At 37.6% G+C, this 19,813-nt stretch overlaps 1 protein-coding gene and 1 non-coding gene across 2 annotated transcripts in view; both read left to right on the forward strand.

The window, feature by feature from the left end:
* Window positions 1–19,813, forward strand: part of ARHGAP21 (Rho GTPase activating protein 21) — a 141,793-nt gene that overhangs the window by 11,768 nt on the left and 110,212 nt on the right.
* LOC121106352 lies at window positions 8,236–8,342 on the forward strand. Its single transcript, XR_005838982.1, has one exon. It is a non-coding gene; the product is annotated as a U6 spliceosomal RNA (small nuclear RNA).

The raw sequence follows: 19,813 nt of genomic DNA on the forward strand, positions 1-19,813 counted from the left end.
TAATAAATTATGTACACCATTCTCTGCCCATAGGGGAGATATGTACCCTTGACCCTTGAACAGCGCAGGTGTGAGCTATGTGGGTGGGTCTACTTATATGCAGATATTTTTTGACAAAAACAAGACAGTACTGTAAATGTGTTTTCTTTTCCTTGTGATTTTGTTAATTACATTTTCTTTTCTCTAGCTTACTTTACTGTAAGAATACACTATATAATACATGTAATATACAAAATATGTCGTAATTGACCGTTTCTGTCATCAATAAGGCTTCCAGGCAACAGTAAGTTTTGGGGAGTCAAGAGTTATACACAGATTTTGAACTATTTGGGGGTCAGCTCCCCTTCTGTACATGTGGGTCTCTCTATGTAGATGGATAGTAGATAGATAAATAGACAGACACATACATCCTTAGACACACATACATATATATATCTTACCAATTCTGTAAATGGAGGAAGAGAAGCTTACAAAGCACTATACAAAGGTATTTTTAAGGATTGCAATATGGGAAAGAGATAAGAGTGATTTTGTATGGCTATGAAGGGCAGAGCTAGGATCAGTGGATAGGTGAGCCTATTTATTCAGCTCAGTATTCAGAAGAGAAATTTTTTAATAGAAGGTAACTGAGATTGAATGTATTCTTTGCAGATAGGATGACCTTCACTTGCAGAAGAACAGAATTCCTGCGTTGGTAGGAATTCAAGTCAGGCAAATCTGGGTGATCATTAGAATCACTTGGACAACTTTTAAAACCACAGATTCTTCTTCCCACCATTAAGCTAATGAATTAGAATCCCTGGAAGTGAGACTGAAAAGCCTTAACTTTTAAAAAGATCCCCTGGTGACCTTCCAAGTTTGAGAAAAACAGGACCAAAAGACATTCATAGCTCTTTCCAAAGTCTGAATTCTTATGGTACCCTGATTTTGGCATTTTTCAGCCCAAATTGAAATCAATGTAAAGAAAACAGGCAAAAATATGGAGAGGAAATTTAAATGACTAAACAAGTGAAAATTTCAAGATTAAAATTGTCATTATTTGCTTCTGTTTGTAATCGTATATACTTCTACTTGTCATTAGTATTCCAAAGTAATATTCTTTTCAGATAAAATAAACACTATATCAAAGAGCACTTTAAAATTCAACCATGATTCGTGTTGCACATTTTTGTGTGTATGTCATACTTTGATTAAAAGTTAGTTTAAAGTGATAGAGCTCTGACTCTGGTCATATTGAAGTTATTGTTACCTTTTAGTTCTATTATAAAAGTAATTTGCTTAGTGTCATTTACAGAAGGCTATATTTTCTTTAGGCAAGTAACTGTTAGAATAATTGCCCTTGTGTATCTTATAGTTATTTGTTCATATTAACTCTATCCAGAGAAGGAAAAGTTACAATGGAAGAAAACATGTATGTACTTATTCTCTCTCTGTATGTGCGCTTTCATATTTATCATTCATATATATCTATGGTGCTCTTTATTTAAGTATACATCGTGAAAGTTTTCAGAAGGTATTCTAACATAAGTAGTAGTAAACGAATCATTAACAGAAGAATTCTGTCTACATACCCTTCCTCACTTAACACCAGCAGCTATTCTGCCCGTCTGTTGAATCAGTCTTGTCTTTCAATCTCACGGAATGTGAGATGCACTGGATAACACAGTGTAAATACAATGTAAGCTAATTACAGATCCGATTGCCAGTTCTGCAAAAGAAGCAGGCTTTCTTGAAGTCAGCGAAAGTGATGTTGGAGAAGGAGCAAAGCCAGCGACAAGATAAGGAGGATCTGGCAGAGTGAGACCAGTAAGCAAGTGGAAGAAGGCATAACGGAGGGTGATAGGCATCTCAAAAGAGAATGATTTGAATTCAAAGGATTAAGAGAAGCCTTTGAGAAAACTGATGTCCTTGAATGTGATGGCATATATGCGATGTATTTCTTGTCTTCTAGGAAGTGATGTTTAGTTTAGACCCCATGCTTGAGTCTCTGTTTGCCAAGAGACACTAAAAAGCGGGTATAAATATATCAATAAAAGAAGGAATGGTAGTGGTGAACAGATTTCTATTTTGCTTTCTTTTCCTACGTAAAGACAGTGCCTCTGAGAGTTAATAGAAAATCCCAGCTTCCCTAGTTGACTTTGATATAAAGCTGTTTAAACAGAGGTCCTGCGTTACTTCTTCAAAGGTCCTCCTGTTACAATAGTTGTTAGATACCCAAGTATTTTAGAGTTCTGAATATTTTACATGCCTTGGTTTTTTTTAATGCCTTTATTGAGATATGATTGATATGTAAAAAGCTTACATATTTAATGTCTACAAGTGTGGATAAGTATACACCATGAAACCATACCCTCCATGAAGGCCATAAACAGAATCATGACCTCAGGTTTCCTCTTGCCCCTGCATTATTGTTACTGCTACTTTTTTTTTTTTTGTGGTAAGAACTCTTAAAATAAGATCTACCCTCTTAGCAAATTTTAAGTATACAATACACTATTGTTAGCGATAAGCACTAAGCTCTATAGTAGGTCTCCAGAATCTTGCATAAGTGAAACTTTGTACCCTTCGACGATCACCTCCCCATTTCCCCTACTTTCTAGCCCATTATAATGTACTCTCTTCTTCTGTGAGTCTGTTTCAGATTCCTCATATAAATGAGATCATATAGTATTTATCTGCTTTTCCATGCTAATTTCACTTAGCATAATATCCTCCAGGTTCATTCATGTTGTCACAGATGGCAGGATTTCTTTCTTTTTTAAGTCTGAATAATATTATCTTCGAGATCCTGATTTCAGATCTTTTGGGTAAGTACACAGAAGTGGAATTGGTGGATCATATGATAGTTCTACTTTTAAATTTTTGAGGAGCCTCCATATAATGGCTGTACTAATTTATATTCTCACTGACAGTGTGCCAGGGTTCTGTTTTTTCCACATTTTCACTAACACCGTTTGCTTTTTTTTTTTTTTTTTTTTTTTTTTTTTAGTGATAGCCATTCTAACAGGATGAGGTGATATCTCACTGTGGTTTTTATTTGCATTTTCCTGATGCTTAGTGAGGTTCAGTACCCTTTACATACCTATTGGCCATTTGTATGTCTTTGTAGAAATGTGCGCTCAGGTCCTTTGCCCATTTTTTAATTGATACATTTTTTTGTTTTTGTTTTTTTGTTTCTTAGCTGCCTTCATTTCTGACTCTCACTGGTTTGGGCTGCCTAAAGCACCAGTGATGCCTTAGCGAAATGTGCAGTTGATTAAAAATCATGCTAGTAGCTACAGTTACACTATAGACTTACCGGGAGAGACTAGGTGTGCCCGGAGTCTTCCTTGGGGTGGTATGAGCCAAACTAGAATCCCTGGTTGAAGATACTGACAGAACTTCATATCGTAATCATAGTTTCTGGTTACTAGAACTGCATCTGCTCTAGACAAGAGATAATGCAAATTGTCTTCAGTTTAGGTGAGGAATTTGGAAGAAGAATCATTCTTCCCTATTTAATCCTTAGCTTCTGTCACCACTCTTGGCTGTCTTTTTATTTGATCATAATCTTGTATCTAACTCTTTGAACTAGTTACTGCAACATTGTGCTTGGCTCAAGTGGGATCTCTAGGAAAAAGGTAGGCAGATATTTAAGGCTCTGAAATTTTCATAGATATTCAGGATGGATAAGGATACCAAAAACACATGGCTTAGAAAGTGAATACTACTTGATTTTGCCAAATTGTGGTGGAATGTTTCACATATTTTTGACAGTATGTCTTTTCTAGTTGGCTTCGAATCGACAGCAGACCAGATAGCGACTTTATGTCTGCCTCTGAAAAGGATCTCAAACTTTAGAAATCAGTTTGTGTGATTAAGAGGGAAAACATAAAATGCCGATATCGGAAATTAAAGAGGGGGCATCATTCAGAGCCTGCACACATTAACAAGATAAAAAGGGAATATTATGAGCAACTTTATGTCTGTGAATTTGACAGTTTAGATGAAATAGGCAGATTCTGTGTAAGGATTCTGTACCCATTTGATTTGTTTGTGTGTTTGGAGGGAGTGGGTTCCCAAACCAAGCCATTCTCCAACACAGCTGGGTATCCTTCAATTCAACTCAATTCTGACACTGTCTGCCTGGAGACAACATCATAGCATCAGATCCCACAGATGAAGGGCTCATTCCTGTAAGACTGCCCCCTCACCCTTCAGCCACCGATTGTGAATCCAGGCACCAATTTGTTGCCTGACCCATCAGCTGTAGATGGCTGTGGATCGGAGATTCCAGCCATCCCCTCTTTGGGTTCAGTTAATTTAGTAGAGTGACTCACAGAACTCAGAGAAACGTATTACTGAATAGATCACTGGTTTATTATAAAAGAATATAACTCAGAAACAGCCAGATGGGAGAGATGCGTGGGGCAAGGTACGGGGAAAAGTATAGAGCTTCTGTGTCCTCTCCAGGCACACCACTCTCCCCAGATCCTCTCGGGTTCAGCAACCTGGAAGCTTTTGAACCCCATCCTTTTGGATTTTTATGGAGGCTCCATTACATGTGCATAATTGATTACATGATTCGCCACTGGTGAATGATTTGAGCTCCAGCCCCTTTCTCCTCCCCTGAGGTGAGAGGGGTGGGACTGAAAGTTCCAATTCTCTAATCACAGGTTTGGTTCTCTTGGCACCAGCCCCATCCTTAGGTGTAGTCCAAGAGTCACCTCATTAACACAACAAAAGACACCTTTGTTACTCTTACCACTTAGGAAATTCCAAGGGTTTTAGGAGCTCTGTGCCGGGAATGGGGATGAAGACCAAATATGTATTTCTTACTCTAAATCACAATATTACACCTTGAGTGAAACAAATTACCAAAACTGCCACAAGAGAAATAAAAAAATCTGACTAGTGCCATATATATTAGAGACATTGAATTTGTAATTAAAAACCTCCCCACAAAGAAGACTCCAGATCCTGATGGCTGCGTTGACATATTCTGTAACATGTTTAAGGAAGAAATCATACCAGCTCTATACAAACTCAAAAAACGAGGTGGAGGGAACCCTTCCCATCTCCTTTTTATGAGGCCAGTATAAGCCTGGTAGTTAACTAGACAAGAACATTATAAGGAAAGGAATTCAGACCAATAACCCCAATGGTTGTAGATACAAAAATTCTTAACAAAATGTTAGCAAGTTAACTCTGTCCATATATGAAAAGGATAATAATGTCATGATTAAGTTGGAGTCATCCCAAAAATGAAAGACTGTCATTTTAACATATTAATAATTAACATATTTAACAGTTTAACAAAATACAATAAAGGAGAAAATTCATCTGATCATCCACTCAGTAGAAGCAGAAAAAGCATTTTACAAAATTTAACACTCATTCATCATAAAACCTCTCAGAAAAGCTGGGAATATAAAGAAATTTACCCAATTTGATAAGGGAGTTCTTTGAAGAAACCTACAGGTAACATACTTGGAGAAATACTGAATACTGCTAAGGTCAGAAACAGGGTAAGAATATCTACTCTCAGTACTTCTATTCAACAATATTATGGAGTCTCTGCTTAATGTAATAAATCATGAAAAAGAAATGAAAGGAAGGAAATAGGGAAGGAAGAAGTAAAACTCTTTATTTGCAAACAGTGTGATTGTGCATATACAACATTGTAAGAGATCTAACAAAAACACTAGATTTTTCAAGGTCATACGATACAAGGAAACAATGCTACTGTACAAACATCAGTGTATTTCTGTATATTAAACAACTGCGAAATGAAATAAAATAATAGCCTTATTATTTTAATATCTTGAAGACAATCTTAATAAATGGAGAGATATACTATGTTTATGGATTGGAAGACTCATTAAGATGTGACTTAGCCACAAATTGCTCTATAAATCCAACTCAATTCCAATTAAAATTCCAGTAGGGCTTAGCAAAAATTTTTTATTAGAAATAGACAAGCTAATTCTAAAATTTATTTGGAAATGCAAAGGACACAGAGTAACCAAAACAGTTTTGATAAAGATTAGTTTTATATTATTTATATTATTTTATAATACTCAAAGCTACAAATATCAAGATAGTATAGAGTTGGTTTAATGATAGATATATATAACAATGGAAGGCAGTGGAGAGTTGGGAGACCCATGTAAGCATGATCATTTGAATTTAGTGGGGTGATTTGAGTGGTACTGAACAAGTAGATATCCATATGGCTAAAAATGAACCTTTATCTTTACCTTACATCACAGAAGAGTTAACCCCAATTAGATCACTGACATACATGTAAAAGCTAAGACAGTAAAACTTCTAGTCAAGAACAAAATATGTATGACTTTGGGAGTAAACAAAGAGTTCTGAGATGGGACACAAAAAGCACTAACCAGAAAAGAAAACAAAACAAAAATTGGATTTCATTAAAATTAAAAACTTGTGCTTTTTGTAAAACATCATTAAGAAAATGAAAAGTAAAGCCACAGATGGGGAGAAAATATTTGTAAAACATATATCTGATTAAGGACCTGCTTCTAGGGGCGCCTGGGTGGCTCAGTCGTTAAGTGTCTGCCTTCGGCTCAGGGCCTGATCCCAGGGTCCTGGGATCCAGCCCCGCATCGAGCCCCGCATCGGGCTCCCTGCTCCGCTGGGAGCCTGCTGCTTTCTCTCCCACTCCCCCTGCTTGTGTTCCCTCTCTCGCTGGCTGTCTCTCTCTCTGTCAAATAAATAGAATAAAATCTTTAAGAAAAAAAACAAACGACCTGCTTCTAGACAACCCAGTTTTTAAAATGGGCAAAAGTTGAACTCCATAAAAGAAGATAGATGAATAGTGTATCAGCACATGAAAAGATGTCCAATAGCATCAGCCAACAGGAGACGAATGCAAATTAAAACTACAATGAGCTACCACTGTACTCTCACTAGAATAGCTAAAATTAAGAAGGATAAAAATAGGAAGAGTTACTGGGTATGTGGGCAACTGAACTTCGATATTGCTGAGAGGGTTGTAAAATGACATAGGTGCTCAGGACAATATTTTGGCAGTTTTCAGAAGTGAAGCACGGCCCACTCCTAAGTACTTACTCAAGGGAGTTGAACCACTCCTAGGTACTTACTCAGGGGAAACAGTGTCCACAAAAAGACTTGTACGTGAATGTCCATAACAGCTTTATTCATAGTATTCCAAAATTTGAAACAGCCCCAAATCCATCAACAGACAAATGATGGTATATCCATGTAATGGAAAACTACTCAGCAATTTAAAAAGAACAAACTGTTGATATACTCAGCCCCATGAATGAATCTCAAAATGCTAAGAAAAAAGAAGTCAGAGTTGGGAGAGTACATGATTCTACTTACATAAAAATTTCAGAGCTGAGTAAACCAATCTATAGTGAGAGAGAGCAGATCAGTGGTTGCCTGGAGCTGGGAGGGCTTTGATTGTAAGGAAGCATGAAGGGAGTTGGGGAGGTGAAAGTGTTCTTGATTGTGTGGTGGCCGTGGTTCTATGGATGTGTAGTGGCCAGAATTCATTGAACTGTACATTTTAAAGGGGTACACTTTCTTGTATAGAAATTAAACTTCACTCAAATTTATTTAAAAAAACCCAGTTTGAGCACACCAGATTTTGGTGAGGATGTAGAACAACTGGACCTCTGATACTGCTGATGGGAGTGTAAAATGGTATAGTATTTTAAAAAACCTTTTGGCAGTTTATTATAAAGTTCACCATATACCTACTTTATGATCTAGCATTTTCATTCCTACATAATTACTCCCCAGGGAAATAAAACACATGTTCACACAAAAGACTTGTTCAGGAATGTTCATAACAGCTTTATTTGTGATGGCTCCAAACCACAAATAACTCAATGTGTATTAATAGGAAAATCGGTAGATTTTCATATATTCCTACTGTGGAATACTTTTTGGCAATAAAAAGTGAAAGACTATGTATACAACATGGAGCAATATGGATGAATATCAGTATCAATATAATGAATAGGAAGATGGATGAATATTGCCCCTGGGAGTAAGGGAGGAGACTTCCAGAATAACTAGGACACACAGGAAACTTCCTGGGGGTAAGGAAATGTTCTGTCTCTTGAGGTTGGGGTGAATTACTTAGATACATGCATTGATAACATATCATGAGCTATGCTTTTTAAGAGTTACACATTGTGTGTAAATATTTATGCCTCAATTAAAATATATGAAAAATACAATTAAAAATACGAAACACTGCTCACTTGAGTAGCACATATACTAAAATCGGAACAATACACAGAAGGTTAGCATGGCCCCTGCGCAAAGATGACACATACATTTGTGAAGCGATCCATATTTTTTTTTAAATGCAAAACAAGGGAAAAAACCCAAAATATAATGAGAAGTTAACAGACAAAACTAAAAATAGTGGCTGAGACATTAAATACCTCGCCCACTACTGGAATATTAGTTTTGTCTTCCCTCACTCTCAAATTCTCCGATATCATATCATGTTACATCGTATCATTGGACTACTTTTATCCTCCTAAGTAGTTTGGCAAAATTCTTGAGTTTTGTTTTTGGATAGAGAAAATTTTTAAATTTTTTCCCTTTAATTGTATGTAACATTGAAAACCTATAAATAATTGAATATGAAAAATAATTGAAAAATTGTACTATAGATTTTAAGTTACAAAATGTTGATATGTCTTGGGTTTAATGAGACTGGCATATAACTATTAGGCAGTTTAATTTTATCTAAGCCTTTGATTTCTTTTGGAAGCCTACCTAAGTAAGTGAACTTCTCTGAATACAGTTTGTAAAAAAAAAAAAAAAAACCAACAAAAACCAGTAGTTGATTTGTTTGCTTATGAAAGTATTATACGTAATTACTGTAGTACTAGATTCTTATGTAGTTAAAAGCCTATATTGTAACATTTCCCTTAGCTGTGACAAGTTCTTGATTAACTTTTTTTATTGTGGTAAAATACACATAACATGAAATTTACCATTTTAACCATTTTTACATGTACAATTAAGTGTATTAAGTACATTCACAGTGTTGGGTAATGATTATTACTGTCTATTTCCAGAACATTGTCATCATCCCAAACAGAAACATTGTACTCAATTTACCATTCCCCTAACCCTTAGTAGTCTCTATTCTACTTTTAATATGCATTTGCCTATTATAGATATCTCATATAAGTGGAATCATACAATTGCCCTGTTGTGCCTGGCCTGTTTCACTTAGCATGAAGTTTTCAAGGTTCACCTGTTATAGAATGTTTCAAAACTCCATTCCTTTTTTTTTTTTTAAAGATTTTATTTATTTATTTGACAGAGATAGAGACAGCCAGCGAGAGAGGGAACACAAGCAGGGGGAATGGGAGAGGAAGAAGCAGGCTCATAGAGGAGCCTGATGTGGGGCTCGATCCCATAATGCTGGGATCATGCCCTGAGCCGAAGGCAGATGCTTAACCGCTGTGCCACCCAAGCGCCTCTCCATTCCTTTTTATGACTGAGTGCTATTTTTTTGTGTGTACGTACTATATTTTCTTATCCATTCATCTGTTGATGTACACTTGGTTGTTTTTACCTTGACTATAGCGAATAATGCTGCTCTGAATATTGTATTTAAGTTTCTGTTTGAGTCCCTGTTTTTAATTCTTTTGATTATATGCTCGGACATGGAATTGCTGGGTCGTATGGTAATTCTATGTTTAACATTTTGGGAAACTGCCAAACTTTTCCGCAGGGGCTTACTGTTTTATATTCCTACCAGCAGTGTATGAGCATTGCAGTTTCTCTACATCCTCACCAGTACCTGTTATTTTCCATTTTCAAAATTACTTTTTTAAAATTATAGCCAGCTGGTGTATGTATGAAGTGTTATCTCATTGTGGTTTTGGTTTGCATTTCCGTAATGACTAATGATGAACATCTTTTCATGTGCTCGTTGGCCGTTTGTCTCGTTTACAAAACATCTATTCGAGGCCTTTGCCTGTCTTTAAATTGGGCATGTTTTTTGTTGTTAACTTGTAGGAGTTCTTTATATATTCTGGATATTAATTCTTTATCAGATACATAATTTACAAATATTTTCTCCCATTTTGTGTGTTTTCTTTTCACTTTCTTGATAGTGTCCTTTGATGCATAAAATTTTAAATTTTTATGAAGCCCAATTTATCTTTCTCTTTTGTTGCCTATGCTTTTTTTTTTTTTTTAAAGATTTTATTTATTAACACAGAGAGACAGCCAGCCAGAGAGGGAACACAAGCAGGGGCAGTGGGAGAGGAAGAAGCAGGCTCCCAGCGGAAGAGCCTGACGTGGGACTTGATCCCAGAACGCTGGGATCACGCCCTGAGCCGAAGGCAGACGCTTAACGACTGCGCCACCCAGGCGCCCCTGTTGCCTATGCTTTTGACATCATAAATAAGAAACGGCTGCCAAACCCAAGGTCATGAAGATTTTCCACAGTGTAATCTTCTAAAAGTTTTATAGTTTCAGCTCTTAAATTTAGATCTTTGATCCATTTTGGGTAAACTTTTCTATAAAGTATACGGTAAAGGTATGATTTCATGCTTGCGGATATCCAGTTTTCTCAGCACCATTTTTTTAAAAAACTGTCCTTTCCCCACTGAATGGTCCTGGCACTGAATTGAAAATCAATTGACCATATATGTGAGAATTTATTTCTGGGCTTTCTAATCTCTTCTATTCGTCCATAGATCTATTCTATACCACAGTGTGCCAGTAGCACACTGTTTTGATTATTGTAGTTTTGTAGGAAGTTTTGAAAGTGGGGAGTGAGTCTTCCAACTTTGTTCTTACTGTTGTTTTGTTGTTCTTATTTTTTAAAACATAACTCAGTGCTCATCACGAAAAGTGTACTCTTCAATCCCCATCATCTGTTTCACCCATCCCCCACCCAGCTCCCCTCTGGTAACCATATGTTTGTTCTCTATAGTTAAGAATCTGTTTCTTGGTTTGTCTCTCTCTTTTTCCTTTGCTCATTTGTTTTGTTTCTTAAATTCCGTGTGTGAGTGAAATCAGAGGGTATTTGTCTTTCTCTAATTTTGCTTAGCATTATACTCTCTACCTCTATCCATGATGTTGGAAGTGGCAAGATTTCATTTTTTATGGCTAATAATATTCCATTGTATATATACACATCTTCTTTATCTATTCATCTATTGATGGACACTTAGGCTGCTTCCATAGTTTGGCTAATGTAAATAATGCTGCTGTAAACATCAGGGTGCATGTATCCCTTTGAATTAACGTCTTTGTATTTTTTAGGTAAATACCCAGTAGTGCAATTACTGGATTGTAGGCAGTTCTGTTTTTAACCTTATTCATTCATTCATTCATTCATTTGGCTGCACACCTAATGTGGGGCTCGAACTCATGACCCTGAGAGCAAGAGTTGGATGCCCCAAGGACTGAGCCAGCCAGATGCCCCTGTTTTTAACCTTTTGAGGAGCTTCCATGCTGTTCTGCACAGTGGCTGCACCAGTTTGCATTCCCACCAACAGTGCACAAGGGTTCTTTCTTCTCCACATCCTCACCAACACTTGTTATTTCTTGTGTTGTTGATTTTAGCCATTCTGCTAGGTGTGAGATGATAGCTCATTGTACTTTTGATTTACATTTCCCTGATGCTGAGTGATGGTGAGCATTTTTCATGTGTCTGTTGGCTCTCTGTATGTCTTCTTTGGAGAAATGTCTGTTCATGTCTTCTGCCCATTTTTAATTGGATTATCTGGTTTTTGGATGTTGAGTTATATAAGTTCCTTTTAGATTTTGGATACTAGCCCTTAATTGTATATGTGATTTGCAAATATCTTCTTCCATTCAGTAGGTTGCCTTTTAATTTTGTTGCTTGTTTCCTTCACTGTGGTGGTTAATTTTTGCTTTTTTTTAAAGGTTTTATTTATTTATTTATTTATTTGAGAGAGAGAGAGAGAGAGAGAGAGTGTGCTGGTGCACGCACAAGTCGGGGAAGGGCAGAGGGGGAGGGAGAGAGAATCCAGATCAGACTCTGCACTGAGTGTGGACCCTGCCGCAGGACTTGATTCCATGATCACAAGATTACGACCTGAGCTGAAACCAAGATTCAGATACTTAACTGACTGAGCCACCCAGGCACCCGTAGTTTTGCCTTTATTTCTCTTGAGACATATCTAGAAAAACTTTGCTATGGCTAGTGTCAGAGAAGTTACTACCTGTGCTCCCTTCTAGGATTTTTATGGTTTCAGGTCTCACATTTTAGGTCTTTAATTCATTTTGAGTTTATTTTTGTGTATAGTGTAAGAAAGTGGTCCAGTTTCATTCTTTTGCACGTAGCTGTCCAGATTTGCCACCATTTGTTGAAGAGACTGTCATTTTTCCCATTGCATATTTTTTATGGTGGTGGTTTTGCTTTTCTCCAGATAATATTAACAGGCAAGGTCAGGAAGAAGTGAATTTGTTTCTGTTAGATTAACTGTGTATTTTTCTAGAAGACTTTGTTTGCCAGATGGTCTCAAACCTTTAGTCAGAAAAGAGGCTAATAGGATTTTTTGGTTTTAGAGCAAAAATACAGACCATCAGAATAGATTCCTAATAGCTGGGAATAAAAGAGTAATTAAGTCTTTGCAAAGGGTGGTATGGTTGTTAAAGAGCTGTACAGTTTATACTTGTTTTTGCCTAAAAATATATAAATCAGAGAAAAAATTAATTAGTAGCCCATTAATTTCTAGCATGCAATATTTATTTGTCTCCAATTTTGAGTGTCACAGTCTTTTAATATTCTTTATTCCTGTTGCACTTCAGGTGTTTATAGTATTGACATTTACTAGCCTTTTATTTAATCTTAATATACTTTTGGTAAATGCTAGGCTGTAATGTCTGTTTCCTGGAAACATACAGTGAGACAAGTAGATTTTAGATCACTTTTTAGGGTTTTAAGAGAGAACATCGAACCCTTATTAAGTACCTTAAAATTTTTATTTACCTCATTTAATCCTGACGGCCACCATATATCATATATAAAAAAGAAATGCTTTTCTGAAGAAAAGGTTCACTTAAAGCTGAATGACTGTTCTTCCACATAATGTCTTACTGTCCAACATGGAACATTGACTCAAAGCAAATGGCAGATCCATTGTCCCTTGAATATATTTGAAGTCTGAAGTGTTTTCATGTCTGTTCATGTCCATTTTGCCTGAAATTACTTTCTCGTGTCTTGTCATTTATGTAAATCCCACACTTACTTCAAAATTTGGCTCAGATTTTACCTGCTTGTAAAGCTGTCTCTGACCTTGGAGACCCGAGGTGAAAAAGATGTTCCCAGTTCAGGGTCGATGGTCTTGCTTTCTGTGGTTTTCTTCTGCCATTCTCTTTTTCTTTTGGATTCCTGCTGTCTCGTTACCCTTATTTCCAGTGCTGTTTGTGCAGATCTATAATCTATTATCCAAAATTCTTGGGCTTTTCCGATTTTAGAAATGTAAGATAATGCAGGTTCTGGGGCATCACCCAGCTCACAGTAATTTCTGCTGAAAATGTATGAATATTTGTCCTCTGGGGAATAAATAAAAGCTTAGACAGAGCTTTGTGTCAGCTCAGGGCATGGCAGGTTTTGCCATCAATGAGTTACAAAAAAATGTTTTGACTCTCAGGGATGTTTTGAGTTTCAGAAGTGTCAATATGGGATTATAGATGGATATTAACTAATTTTTTAGGAGTATAAACTGTATGTTGGGAAAGGAGTTCTACCTCCTTTCAGAGGTGGCCTGTGTGTGTATATGTGTATTTATGTATTTATCTTCCTTCTATCTAGTAGTATTAGCTGGTAGATGCAAACGTATGTCAAAGGTTTTGATTCTTAGAGCAGCTCCAGGTATCCCATTTTTGACCAGTGGTAGCCACTTCAGGTTTTCAGCTGAGTCCTTTAGACATGAGCCTGATTTTCTTTTGTCCTTACTGTCAAGTGTGGTTTTCTAGCTCATCTTTTATGTACATTTCCTGCCCAGCACCCAGAATCAGCCATTTCTCTAAGAAGTCCTGCTTTCTTTTAGTGGCGAATGATTATTTCGAGACCACATCTGGATGTTAGGGATGTTCCTTGCTACTGGGTTGCAGTTGTTTATGGTCCTTTTTATATGAACTTTTTAATTTTGAAATAACTTTAGATTCACAGAAAAGTTGCAGTATAGCACAGAGTTGCCTTATATTCTTCACGCAAATTTCTTTAATCTTAAGTAACCATAGGACCATTATCAAAACCAGGAAATTAGTATTGCTACAGTATTATTATTCAATTATACATTGTGTTTACGACAGATTTGTAAAAGCTTGATTGTAGGAATGATTTATGAAAGCTTGATTATAGTTGGGCCTTTAGTCTCTGAGTCTTATTTATTTATTTTTGCTATGCACTTCTGTGCAGTGGTCTGTCACTCACCTGAGAACTTTTGAACATTCGATGCCTGAAACCTTTCCTTCCCCTCTCCCAGAATTTTTCAGAATCTCAAAGTGGGGATAGAATAGATGGTGTCAGTGTAGGTATTTGGGGATTTTGCTAGAATCCTCTCTGCTCCGACAGCCTCATAGGATCATTGAGGAAGGAAGCAATTTGTGTTTTTGCTCACAATTGATAATAATGACCCTTTGGTTCCCAGGATAAAATTAACTTATCTTAAAATGATTCACATTTGATGTTTCTAGTTTCAGAGATTCCTATTATGCTTAGAATTGTCCTTCCACATTTATTAACTCATTCAAAAAATATTTATTAAGTACCTTGTAAGTGCCAGACCTAAGGATATACCAGTGAAAAAATACAGACATGGTCTGATCTCTGCCTTCATGAATATACATGAATAATGAGGAGGTCAAAGAATTGAACACATAATTTTAATGGAGTGCAATGAATATTCTTTTAGGAGAAAAGCAGGGAGCTATGAAAACAGAGCAGACAGACCTCACCTCGTGTAGGGATCAGGGAAAGTCTTCTGGGAAGATTGTGTTGAGCTAAGTCAGGTAGGAGTTAGCTAGGTAAAAAGAAGAATCTTCTGGCAGAGGGAGCAACCTTGGTCTCTGATTATGCCTAGTGGCTACAGCTAAGGAGAATTACTAGTACCGGAGAAGATGTATAAGACCAAGGGAGGAAAAACTATAGAAGTGAGCAGCAGCCTTTATTGAATCTTTTCAAAGCATTCAGATTTTCACAGAAATACCAACTCTCATTTTTACTCATATTTCATCAGTTTGTATATCATCTAAGTACATGATAACAGTAACACAAATAAAACCGACATAAAGAAGTTTGCAGAAATAAGCTGGTTGCGCCAAGTGTGGGTGTCATTTGGTGGGAGCAGAGATAAGTGGCTAGAGACTGTCTTCCCAGACATAAAGAGTTGAGCTTGCCATGGGCTCAGCCTGTGTTCATGCAACAGGAATTGAGAATTTTGGTTTGTCTGGAAAGTCATTTAGGCAGAGGTCAACTAAGCCAATGTCTACTATAATTATAGTTTGGGAAATAGGTGAGCTCCTTGAGAGAGATGAGAGGAGAGGGCCAAGGTCAGAACTTTAGGGAACATCACCAATTAAGGGAAAGATAGAGAAAGGAAAATGAGCTAAAGATTTCAAGAACTAGTTAAAAACAAGCATTCCAGGGGCCTTTGAATCTCATCTTCATGCTTAGACTCTGATCAGTCTTGCAGCTTTGTTTTTTGTTTAACCTGGCTTTTTGCAAACTTATTTTGCATCGAAAAACTTTTTTCACTTAACTGAGTCATGTTCTGGATCCTATAGAACAAGTAGGAACATTTTTTGGGAAACACTGCCGTAGGCAGAAAGGGGCAAGGAAGGGATTTAGGCGGGGTAGTCATAGGATTAGTTTGTAGTTTCAGGGATTCTTTTGGTAGTCCTCTGGAGGTGAGATTCCAGAAAGGAGTGAGACAGGGGTTTCGGAGACCAGCTAGAGGCCCTTGGGGTAGTCCAGGAAAGAATTGAGGGGGGGGTCTGAATTTAGGCAGTGACAGCAAAGGGATAGGTTCTCTCTACGTTTTTTTTGAAAAGACAGGATTTGGTGACAGATATGAGCGGTAAGGAAGAGGGAGTCTAGGATGACTGGTTTCTGTTTTGGTGACTAAGGGGCTGAATTGTGCTGCCATCCTGCAGAGGAGCGGCTCCCGAGCTGGTGCGGGTTGTGAGGAGGAAGGTGAGTTCAGCCGGGACATGTGGTACAAGGTATTGAGGTGAATGCGCTTAACAAGAGTCCAGACATGCAGATTTGGAGCTTGGGAGAAAGGGTGGGGCCAAAGAAAGGTTTGGAAATAATTCATAATTATAAAATCATGGGTCTGGAGGATGACTTCATCTAGGGACAGCATAAAAAATGAGAGGTAGAATTCTGATGTGGACAGGAAGGGAAGCCCGTCTTAAGAATATTAATAATCGTCACTTATCAGGTGTTTGTTAGGCACTGTTTTTTTTTTTTTTGAAGATTTTATTTATTTATTTGGGGGGGGAGGGGCAGAAGGCCAAACAGACTCCCCACTGAGCGGGGAGCCCCATGCAGGGCTTGATCCCAGGACCCCGAGATCATGACCTGAGCTGAAGGCAAATGCTTAACTGATTGAGCCACCCAAGCGTTCCCGTTAGACACTGTTTCAAACATGTTACAGATGTTACTTTATTTCAACTAAAAGCCCCATGAGGACAGGTGTTACCTCCATTTGACAAATGAATGAGCTGCAGCTCAAAAGTTAAGGTCAGCTCCTGGTCATACATCTAGGTAGCAGTTGAGGAGGTGAAGTCTGTCTTACTGCTGTCTAGGCTCTCTTGAAGGAATGGTTAGAGAGGTAGGAAGGAGACCCAAGCTAGCGGTAAAAGGTACCCAGGATGAGAGACCTTATGGAGTTGTTAGCCTGTGAGATGTACTGAGAGATGAAGAAAGGAGTCAGGGATCCCCTTCGGATTGAACACAGTCTGAGGGACACGGATGCTGCCCCAGCGTTGCGTCGGGAGCTGGTTTGTTGTGGAATGCAGCCAACCCTGATTTATTGTACCACCTTCCCAAGTTGTGTCTTCATTGACTCTATACGTGCTAGCCTCTGCTTTCCAGAAAGGAGAGAGCCAGCATCTTCTTAAAAATCAGATGGTAATAAATAGGGAAGAAGGCTTTTGTGCAAAGGCTTCCCTTCCTGATCTCATAATTTAAATGTACCAGTGTTTAGGAAGGTGATGTAGTCCTGCCAGTGAGTTATTGCTGCTTAGACAGGAAAGGGAGGGGAAGATTGCATTTGCGGCTCCCAGCACTGCAGAGCTCTGGTCACAGAGCTCCGGTGCTGACGGGAGCTGAGTCAGAGAAGACATACATGCAGACTGTGCCGTAGCAGCCATGGCCCAGTTCAGGATTTTCGACTGTATGATCAACCACAATTGGGGCTTATTGTGCAATCTGTACTGTGCGTGGAGCGGTCAGGTTTGTTTGATAAATATATATATATAAATAAATATATATGTATTTTTGCTTTTCAGTTAAAAACTGCTATAATGTATAAACTGAAAAAAAAAGAAATCAGTGAAAATGCTGGATATAAAATCAGTGTCTTCCTCCAACAGTGAAAAAAGTAATCTTTTAGACTGTTACTTGTTGTTGAAATACTTCTTTAACATGGCGTATGTTGACTCTGATCATCTGAATTTCTCTAAAAGAATTAAATTAACTCTTCAGGTGCACAGAGGAGACTTGGTTTGTAGAGCTCGAAGTGGTGGGGGGAGGGGAAGTTAGAATGAATTACTTAAAAAATAAAATTAAGAAAAATTCAAGCAATAAAATTGTAAAGCAAAGTAAATATTCTATATTTTTAGAGACGTTTCATATTGTATTTATAGAAAGGTAGGCAAGATTTTGGAAGGAGTTGCTTTTTAGCCAGCTTTTTATTTTTAATGAAATACGGTTCTCCATTTCTTTCACTGTGGGATTAAATGGAAGTTCTTTTTTGAACTTATTATGTTCCTGGACAAGCCTTTAGGAAATAGTTGTTTTACAATAGAGAAACTTCGCTGGGTGTATTTTTTATGGTAGTTGTCATGTGCTTTTGAATTTCCTTCCCTAAGAAGCAAAAACTCGTATTTCTCCCTTCAACCTTCAATCAACATTGTTATTATCAGGTGCAGACTGCTTTTGTAAGTCATAAATAACATTGTACATATTCAGCATAAAAGCTTCTCTCACAAAATAGATACCCAGTGGTAGCTTTGTTCTAGTTATCAATGAATCTCTAAAAACTATGAATTAATTACCTTGTAGGGTTATTAATCACTTGGTGGGTATTTTTCTTATTTAAAAATGCTCGTTAGTATTGTTTGAAATGTAGAAGAAAAACTAAAATATTGAAAGTAGTGAATGATAAATGAAATGTAACACTCCGCCCTCCCCCCACCGATACACAGCACCATTTCTCAGTTTTCCCATAGCCACGGCATGAACAGAAGTGTATGAGACATGGATTTATTTAGTTCCAAGTGGGACTTTTGGGTCTCTAGTCCTTTACTTTATGTCCTATTCTCTCTATTCTGGAATGGTGAAAGGATATTTTCATAGTTCAGGTTGTGCACAGTAGACTAACGTATCAGAAATTAGAGATGGAGAAGGTCATTTAGTCTGTATTTCTTCCAGCATAAGATTGATTCCTCTTCTCTCCTAATGGATTTACATTACCGTAAAAATATGGATTTTGAATGGCTACTTAGAGAATAAAAGAAGATAGATACTGCAATTATCTTTGCATGTAAAATTCATAGTATCAGGAACCTACCAAAGCTGAAACTTAAAAAAAAAAAATCAAGTACTTAGTAACTGGTTTGCAGTTATTACTAAACTTATTAGTTAGAAAACTTTCTAGTTTGAGGTCTAGGACCTTGTCAAGACTTCGCTCTGGCTAATCCCAAAGGAATATTTGAGTTGCAACACAATCTAAGGATGTGGTGATCCAGTGAGCCAGCAATAGAAAGTGCTTTTGGACCTGCGTTGGCTTGGGATTTTGCAGGATTGCTGTTGCTGCTTTCCCTGTGGTTTACACTCAACAATAGGTGATTTAGTTGCTGGCATCACTCAGAAGAAGAGTTTGCAGAATTTAGCAGAAAGTAAAAATGGCATGTGATCACGTCTCCTGGGGCCTTTATGCCACCACTTAAAATATTTGGTGGAAGACACAAACTCAGTGCTTTGGGGGCGAGGTGGCAGGTTCCGTAAGAGTGAAGAGAGTTGAAAAGAATCAGGTATAAGACAACGGGCTGGTGGAGGCTGTGGCAAACTGGAGAATCAGCTTCAGGAGATTGATGCCCTGTTGGGCCTCCTGTTGTGAAATCATGTAGTTTTCAAGAGGAACTTCAAATTTTTTTTGTAAATTCATCCTAATTTTTAAGTGTTGGTGACTCATTCAAGTTTTTCAAAATACCGAGATCTAAGCAAAATACATCTGTGGCCAAATGTGGCACGAGGCTTCCAGGTATGTAACTTCTGGTGTCTAGAAAACTTTAGGGCAGCAGTTGATTTTATTTGAGTTTTACTGTTGAAGCTAAGCAACAGAGGTGCTGCTGGAAAGTTTATGATATAAGTAGGGAAGCATGGGAGAGAAATAAGGCGTAAAGGAAAAGGAGGGGTGAGGAGCAAGGGAGGCAGACTGAAGGAGCAGCAGACCACGTAAGTGATATCACAGGAACAGGAGGGCACCATAGTTGGCACGGTTCTCAGTTGGCACTTCTTGGGCATACTGCTTGGGAATTCTGATTGAGGGTCTGTTATTCATTGAGTACTTCTACACTGCTGTGGGAG

Source organism: Ursus maritimus, unplaced genomic scaffold, assembly GCF_017311325.1.
Source record: "Ursus maritimus isolate PB19 unplaced genomic scaffold, ASM1731132v1 scaffold_31, whole genome shotgun sequence".
Classification (NCBI taxonomy): domain Eukaryota; kingdom Metazoa; phylum Chordata; class Mammalia; order Carnivora; family Ursidae; genus Ursus; species Ursus maritimus.